The following is an 8,632-nucleotide window of genomic DNA, read 5'->3' on the forward strand; positions in this document are numbered from 1 at the left end:
AGATTTACCATCACAGGAATAAATGAAAATATTTTTAAAAAGACAACAGTTGTTATAAATTGTAATAATATTTCACAATATTACAATTTTTACTGTATTTTTAATCAAATAAATGCAGTCTTGGTGAGATTTTGTTCAAAAACATTGACTCCAAACTTTTAAACAAATGTTCCTTAAACAAAGCTGTTTCTTCAGAAAACTATATTACTGTATGCATGTCATAGGAACCATTTTGCGATGGTGCTTTTTTTTGGTCATTTTAGGCCACTGCCGTGGTCACTATATTCATGACTAATATATGGAAAAGAGCAGCATAAACATCCTGCTTAACATCTACTTTTGTGTTCTATGGAAGAAAGAAAGTCAAACTGGTTTGGAACAAATAAATAATGACAGAATTTTCATTTTTGGCCAAACTATCCCTTTAAGAGGACAAATTGTTTAAATCAGGAATACTGCAATCCATTTATAATGCTTTTATTTTGCCTCAGGTTCAAAATGTTAAAAAATATATAAGAAACAACATGAAACATCTGCAATCCGGTGCATTAACTGTTGAAAACACTAGCTGGCCATCATCATTTAGCGTTTTGGATGCTGGTCTGTAACATGGGATGGGTCTCTCCACAAGACTTTTTTAACTAGCTTAACTAGCAAGACATCCTTGTTTGACCTGCTTTTCTAGCTAAGTTTTCCTGGTAAGATTGCTTAGTTGGAGTTTTAGCAGGGTTCTCATCAAAAACACATCTGGCTCCATGTGTTGTTTATGACAAGACCTTCTATGTGTTATCTCTGTGAACTGTGACATAAACAACCTTAAGCATCTAAGCAACAGCATTAATACAACTGGTTTTATATATATATATATATAGTGCATCTTCACACAATGTTGTGGCCCCAAAATGTCTAAAGGCCAATTCACACCGCACAGACACAGACAAACACCAACAAACAAGTTGACCATTAGATTTAGAATTTTATGAAAAATAACTATCATGTTCACCTTGCCCCAACAGACACCAACAAATGCTGATTGAACATGTTCACTCGGGTGAAAACAAACCCTGACCAATGCCAACAGACGCAACAGGGGTAACACACTGATCCAACAAAACCCAACAAATGTGTTTGTTGGCGTTTGTCTGTGCAGTGTGAATTGGCCTTAACAGTACAGTGACAGTGACTTGACACTAATAGCAGGTTACATCACACATGGTGGTTGACAATGAGGTCAAAGTATCATAACAAACTTGACCTTTGAAAGACACCAAGTGTAGACTGCTCATTAATACTCATGTCTGTGTGTGGTCTAGAGCATAAGGTGAGAACTGCAGTGAAAATACTGATTCATTAATCACAATGGGTGAAGAATTCCAGAACACGGGACAGAAGGTTCTAGAATTTTTAAGAAGGTGGATGATTTTCCCCATGATGTAACTTGTCCGTTATTACTAAAATCCTTACTTATCTGAAAGGAAAATTAGATCTTTACCAATGAATTTTTAATGTCACAATTGCCACTTTATGCCACTTAATATCTCACAATATGACTTTATATTCATAATTGTGACTTTATTTCTTTGATTGTGACATAATATCTCACAGTGTGACTTTAAATGTCATAATTGTTATTTAATATCTCAGTGTGACTGTAATAAGGGTGACTTAATATCTCACAATGTGACTTTATATGTCACAATTGCAACTATATTTCTTGTGATTGTGAATTTATAATTCACAATTGTGATTTAATATCTCACAGTGTGACTTTATAGGTCAAAGCTGTGATTTAATATCTCACAATGTGACTCTTGTCACAATGTGACTTTATTTCTCGTGATTGTGACTTAATATCTCACAATGTGACTTTTTATGTCATAAAGGTGGATTAATATCTCCCAATGTAACTACGGCCCGGTTTCACAGACAGGGCTTAGATGTCCTAATTGAATATGAAACCGGGCCTTTATGTCATAAAGGTGGCTTAAAGGGTTAGTTCACCCAAAAATGAAAATTCTGTCATTAATTACTCACCCTCGTGCCGTTTTACACCCGTAAGACCTTCGCTGATCTTCGGAACACAAATTAAGATATTTTTGGTTAAATCTGATGGCTCCGTGAGACCTGCATAGGGAGCAATGACATTTCCTCTCTCAAGATCCATAAAGGTACTAAAAACATATTTAAATCAGTTCATGTGAGTACAGTGGTTCAATATTAATATTATAAAGCGACGAGAATATTTTTGGTGCGCCAAAAAAAACAAAATAACGACTTATTTAGTGATGACTGATTTCAAAACACTGCTTCAGGAAGCTTCGGAGCGTTATGAATCAGCGTATCGAATCATGATTCGGATCGCTTGTCAAACTGCCAAACTGCTGAAATCATGTGACTTTGGCGCTCCGAACAGCTTATTCGACACGTTGATTAATTATGCTCCGAAGCTTCCTGAAGCAGTGTTTTGAAATCGGCCATCACTAAATAAGTCGTTATTTTGTTTTTTTTGGTGCACCAAAAATATTCTCGCCGCTTTATAATATTAATATTGAACTACTATACTCACATGAACTGATTTAAATATGTTTTTAGCACCTTTATGGATCTTGAGAGAGGAAATGTCATTGCTCCCTATGCAGGCCTCACTGAGCCATCGGATTTAATCAAAAATATCTCAATTTGTGTTCCGAAGATTAACGAAGGTCTTACGGGTCTAGAACAGCATGAGCGTGAGTAATAAATGACAGAATTTTCATTTTTTGGTGAACTAACCCTTTAATATCTCACAATGTGACTTTTTATGTCATAATTGTTACTTGATATCTCACAATGTCACTTTATAGGCCATAATTGTGATTTAATATATCACAGTGTGACTTTATGGCCCGGTTTCACAGACAGGGCTTAGATTAAACAAGGATTAGGCCATAGTTCAATTAGGACATTGAAGTAACTTTTATAAACATGCCTTAGAAAAAAAAAATAAAATTACTGGTGTGCATCTTGAGACAAAATAATGGCACTGACATATTTTAAGATATGTGAGTGCAAGTAGCTTTCAGTTAAAACAGCTCAGTCTGACTAGTAGTTTAGTCTGCTAACTACTTTAGTCTGGGACTAGACTTAAACCTTGTCTGTGAAAACGGAGGCATATTGTGACTTTATTTCTTGTGATTGTGACTTTATTTCTCACAATGTGATGCTAATATATACTTCTATATTCTCCTGAAGTTGAGGAGAAACTTCTGAAAACAAAATCTCCAAATATCTGAAAAGCTTTAAATATGGCAAAATCTGTTCATCCTTTGAAGTCACGACTAATCCCAAACTGTAAAACCTCTTCATGCAAAATCCAGAGGCATCAGACAGGTAAACAGCTTCCTCTCCAACTAAATACTGTCATTCCAAATAGTGTGCTAACTAACTACGTACCATATGGAATCAATGATCTCGCACAGAACCGCTGTGGCATTGTCAGGTTACATCTGTGGGGGATATTATAACTAGCGAGTCTCTGTTCAACCAACAGACAGTACTGTCAAACTGTGCAGAAACCACAGCCATCCAAATGCAATGGTTTACTGCACAGCTGCCATCTCTAATGTGCAGGGAACGAGTCTGACAGTCCACAAAATTAATGCAGCTGCAAGGGTTCGCTGACTTTAACCAACTTCTCTGGGGTGCACAAGAGAGTCTATAAAGCATTTTTACATACAGTAGTGCTAAAACTTTATATTATCATGAAAGACACTCCTAAGCAGATCAGACACCCTTAGCATACAAAGCATACATATTTTCCTGTCAGATGCAGTGGAACGCCGTCAGATTTTTCATCAAAAAACATTGAGGCCATGAGCTTTGCACATACCAGTCAAACTCAGTCCTGTTCGAGCATGTAACCTCAAGTACTTCTGTAACACAATCAGTTTACATGACTTTACATGGACTCTGGACGGGGCAGATAAGACTTTTTGAATTGCTGCACTTTGGAGACTGCCAACTGATTGTACGATTTATGAATGAATCTGATTGAACAAGCGATCACTCGAGTCAACGTACAGACAGGAAGGTGTGACCGCCGTGATTCAAGCTATATTTTTTCTGATGCCTGCCGCACAGCAACTTGTACACAGCATACAGAAAATGTAATCTCATGAGCACAGGCCGACTTGCGAGGTGAGTGTGCAGTTGGATTGTGCGCTTTGAAGGATTATAAAGGTACAGGAGCCGACCCAAGTCTCCTTCTTGCTCTCTCTCTATCTCTGTAGCTCTAAATTAAGAGTTAAATGCACATTTGGGGGAAAAACATTTCTTAAAAGCATCCAAAAATGCACTAGCGCACACATAGAGACGCCGATCCAGTTGTTGCATAGAGCGCAATGGTGAATGCACAAAATCAAACATGAACACAAAGTTCAATAGTGCCCATTCATGAGATAAGCCAAACATCCTTAAATAACGCTTCAGCGATGAATGTTTTTAAGATACTGGGAGGAAAGTCCTCACAAACGCAAACTCGCTTGCTCACAATAAAAGCTGGAAAGGACGCTGTTTGTGGAGGCTTATCAGCTGCAGGAAGAGGCAAGCTGCCAGCGTGCAGTAATGAAGTGACTTTATGCAACTCATCTATGACATTATGACTAAAGCCAGAGTGCCGTTCAACTTCGAGGGGCGTGTAACAGCCTGTGCATGGAGGAAAAAGCTATCAGACTGGAGGCATCACAGACACACTCTACTATTTTGTTCAAGGCTGTTTAGTTGAATATTGAAGCCATCAGATGCAGGCGGTAAATGGAGTGGAACAACACATGGTGGATTGAGTCTCTGATTTTGTTCCACAATTACCTAATCAAAAAATGCATTAAACAAATAAATGAACTTGAGTCAAATCATACTAGTTCTAATCAGTAGATGTTTGAGAAAATGAACTTAGACCAGTGGTTCTCAACTGAAGGGTCATGACCCTAAAATGGGCCGCAGGTCTGTTCTGATTGGGTCGTGGTGAGTGGGGAAAGATTAATGTTAAATGCTAATGCTAAAATACAAACATCTATTTCATTAGGATAGCAACATAAATAGTCATATCCACTTTTAAAGGAGGAGAAAACATCGTGCACCCAATTGAACTCTACAATATTTCAAGTCAATTCATATTAGAGTCATTCTGGTGAAGCTAGCCAAATTAAACACATGCCAACATAGACAGATTGCATGGCATTGCTTCATTCTCAAAAACTATGCACAAAACAACACAGGGTAAAAGAAAATACAAATCAGACTAGATTAATATTTATATTCTAGGTTTGGTACTGTGATGGATTGCCACTTGATGTCCAAGAAAGTCTGAATTCTGAAGCAAGAGAACTACTGGCTTAGAAACTCTGAGAGAATGGCCCACTTCCAGAGTGTGCAAGAAAAAGAAAACGAGTGAAAGAAGCTTGGCAGTGAGATAGATAGATATACAGCTTTCTGCATTGCGAGGCATTGGGCTGCAAAGTTCATACAGAGACCCTCACTCACCTCTCCCACTGTCTCCTGCACCATGATCCTCTTCTCAAATGCAAAAATGCTGCCTGCATGAAACAGACCCAGTCCGTCAGGTAATAATACAATCCAAGATCAGGTTATGGGACTCCACACGCTGTAGTACACTGTCCCAGGATGAGGGGTGTGAGAATCCAAGAGAGCATAAGGGTGTGTTAGGCAAAGAGAGAGTGAATGAATGAAGCAAATACCTCTAAAGGGGAAAGTTTAGGGGGTGTGGAAGAGCTACAACAGGTTGGCTCAGAGTTACGGCAAGAAGATGGATGGGGAGAGAGAGTGAAAAAAGTAAGAAAGAGAAAGCAGCAACTTCAATATGAGGTTTTTAGGCACAAACTGAATTAAAAAGGTTTGTCTCTGTTTTTCATTCATTCTGGTAAAAATTTCATATAAACAATATGCAACTTTATCCATGGTAATTGATTTTGTTTTATGTATTGTTATGTTTTGAGGTCTTGCACAATTATTATGTGCATGAGCATCACATGGGCAGCAGCATGACATTAAAAAGTCCTGCAGCAAGTTATTAAAATCACTGCATTACAAAAAACTAATGACCAAAATACAAATAATCCACAAACTGTCAGGTGTTTGTTCTGTTTATGGACTCTTATGTTGAGTTTCCTTTGGTTTCCATGTTTCCTCCCTGTTTAGTTCATGTTTCCTTGGTTTTATTGGTTTCTGATTATGTCCTTTGCTTCCTTGGTTTTTGATTTATTAATTGATTATGTTCACCTGTGTCTTGCTTGGTTTCTCATTTAGCATGTGTATTTAAGCACTCGGTTTTCTTCTATCCTTGGTACTTTATTGTCTATGCTTGTGAGTAGCTGTTGCTGTTTCTCTTGCTCCTGTGGTTTTAGATTATCTTGTGTTGTTTGTTTGATAAATAAAGTAATACTGCTCTAGCTCTTCTTTCCTTGCCTGACCAGCTGTGACACAAACCTTCTTTAAGATTTGCATATGTAACCTCTTGAGACAAAATTAGGCACTTTGAAAAATCATTTCCAGTTATTGTGGAAGTATGCAATACCTCCCAAATGTGACTTTTGAAAAGCAGCAGCAGGAGTTGGGGTCAAAAAGGTGAACTTATTCCATGGAGAACATGTAGCACCAGGGTTTTAAGATCTTACAAATAAAACTGCCAGACCTCTGAGCTGGTCACATGCCTTCCCAAAGAGCTGCACTAGAACAGCAGAGAAAAACACAGTTTAAAAAGAGAAAGTGATATGACAGGACTTTAATGGTCTTCTGCAAGAATGCAGGGATGGAGTTTATTGGTTCTTGCCAGCTGTCACTCATGACACACTATAATTCAGCAAGCCCCACTCACATACACAGACCTGACAAGATGAAAAACTAGGTCAAAGGTCAGGCAGAAAAAACACTGAAGAGGTTGTAAAGAGAGCTGCATACATGTAGAAGAATGTATACAGCGCAGAACATAAATTACAGTTTCATTTTCATTTGAATTTCAAGATCTGAATTGTTATAGTGTCCAAAACCAAATCTCAGAGTTTTGAGAAACAGTGTGGCACACCATGTAATTGACAGTCCCTCAGGTAGCCCTATAGGGAGATGCTGCAAAGGCGAGTATTAAAGTTACAAAGGAAGAAGGCATTGAATGAGTGGAAGGACAGAGAGAGAGACAGGATAGAGAAATTGATTCCCAGAGTCCTTCTGGCCGGCCCACAGGTGTGCAGAGGCCTGCTGGGCACAGTAAGGTCAGGCTTTCATGTCTCAGGACCTCTCTGGCCATTGGGTCAGCTCTATCTATAGGGCGCCAAGAGAGCCATAAATCCTCATGTCTGTAGGTGTCTGGAGGGATGAAGAGGCGAAGAACCAATGAAAAAAGAGGGATGACCAGCCTGAAAGAAAAAAGAGATTGTAGATTAGATTTGTGTAAACTGGCTTTGGGAGCTTGTTCATCACATCAGACAGCTTTTCAGACCACTTTACTTAACAATCGTAAAGATTTTCAGGCTTGGAGAATACTTACCAAATAAACCTTACAGACAATAAAATTTTCAACTTGGTGTGTGCCATCTAAAGTCAGTAAACAAAAAGGGGACCTATTATGCCCCTTTTCACAAGATTTAATACAAGTCTCTGGTATCCCCAGAATGTGTCTGTGAAGTTTCAGCTCAAAATGCCCCACAGATAATTTATTATAGCTTGTCAAATTTGCCCCTATTTGGGTGTAAGCAAAAACATGCCGTTTTTGTGTGTGTCTCTTTAAATGCAAATGAGCTGCTGCTCCCGGCCCCCTTTCCAGAAGAGGGAGGAGCTTTAACACCTCCCGCTTCAGATACTCAACAACAACAAAGGTGGAAAATCTCATGCAGCCAAAATGACGATTCTCAAAAATAGTGTCAGCCTTACATTGTTCAAACCGGAGTCGGACACTAATGGAGAGACTCAGGAAGAAGTTACAACTTTTAGAATGCAACTAGACATAGGCGGGGCTTCCCTACTCTTAGGGTGTTTGTGTTTGGAGAGACTGTTTATGATTTATGGGTGGGTGGATTTTTACCATTATAGGCTGGTTGTTTACACACACTGTGGACACACATCTGTGTTCAAACATCTTATAAAAGTGAATTTTGCATAATAGGTCCCCTTTAAATCTAAAAACAGTAGTATAGTATCAAGTAACCTTGATATTTTATGTGTTTCTCTGAAATCCTTAATTCTGATTGCTCAGTTGAAGCAATCTGTGGTAAAATATTTTTATATAATGAACACTAATGTGTGCAATTGATTGCAGTCTCTGACAAATAGTTTTCGCACTGTTCTAGTTCAGTTTTTCTTCCTCCTCTCCCATAATAAAATAACTTCAACTCAAATCAATATTTCATGTCCATTCTGTATTTATTTGGTAAGTAGCCATGTAATAAGATAAATAACGTACAGTCAGCAGGCCATTATCGCAAAATAAACCCGTTCTGGACGATAAAGACCCTCATACGTTATATCGAGACCCTGATCGCTCTGCCTGTGTTCATTTTGCAATAATGACCGTCTGACTGTATATTACGCCTGACTGATTGAACTCACACAATGCAGACGGTGCTACAGAGAAATGAGGGAAAGT

At 38.4% G+C, this 8,632-nt stretch overlaps 1 protein-coding gene across 1 annotated transcript in view; it reads right to left on the reverse strand.

Moving 5' to 3' along the window:
* Nucleotides 1–6,439, reverse strand: part of col7a1l (collagen type VII alpha 1-like) — a 68,563-nt gene extending 62,124 nt beyond the window's left edge. Inside the window, exon 1 of the mRNA XM_051890808.1 lies at nucleotides 5,521–6,439. The gene's annotated coding sequence lies outside the window, so the exon portion shown is untranslated. The remainder of the gene's footprint in view (nucleotides 1–5,520) is intronic.
* Between the last annotated feature and the right edge of the window lie 2,193 nt (nucleotides 6,440–8,632).

The sequence above is a fragment of the Ctenopharyngodon idella genome, chromosome 4 (assembly GCF_019924925.1).
Source record: "Ctenopharyngodon idella isolate HZGC_01 chromosome 4, HZGC01, whole genome shotgun sequence".
Taxonomy (NCBI): Eukaryota; Metazoa; Chordata; class Actinopteri; order Cypriniformes; family Xenocyprididae; genus Ctenopharyngodon; species Ctenopharyngodon idella.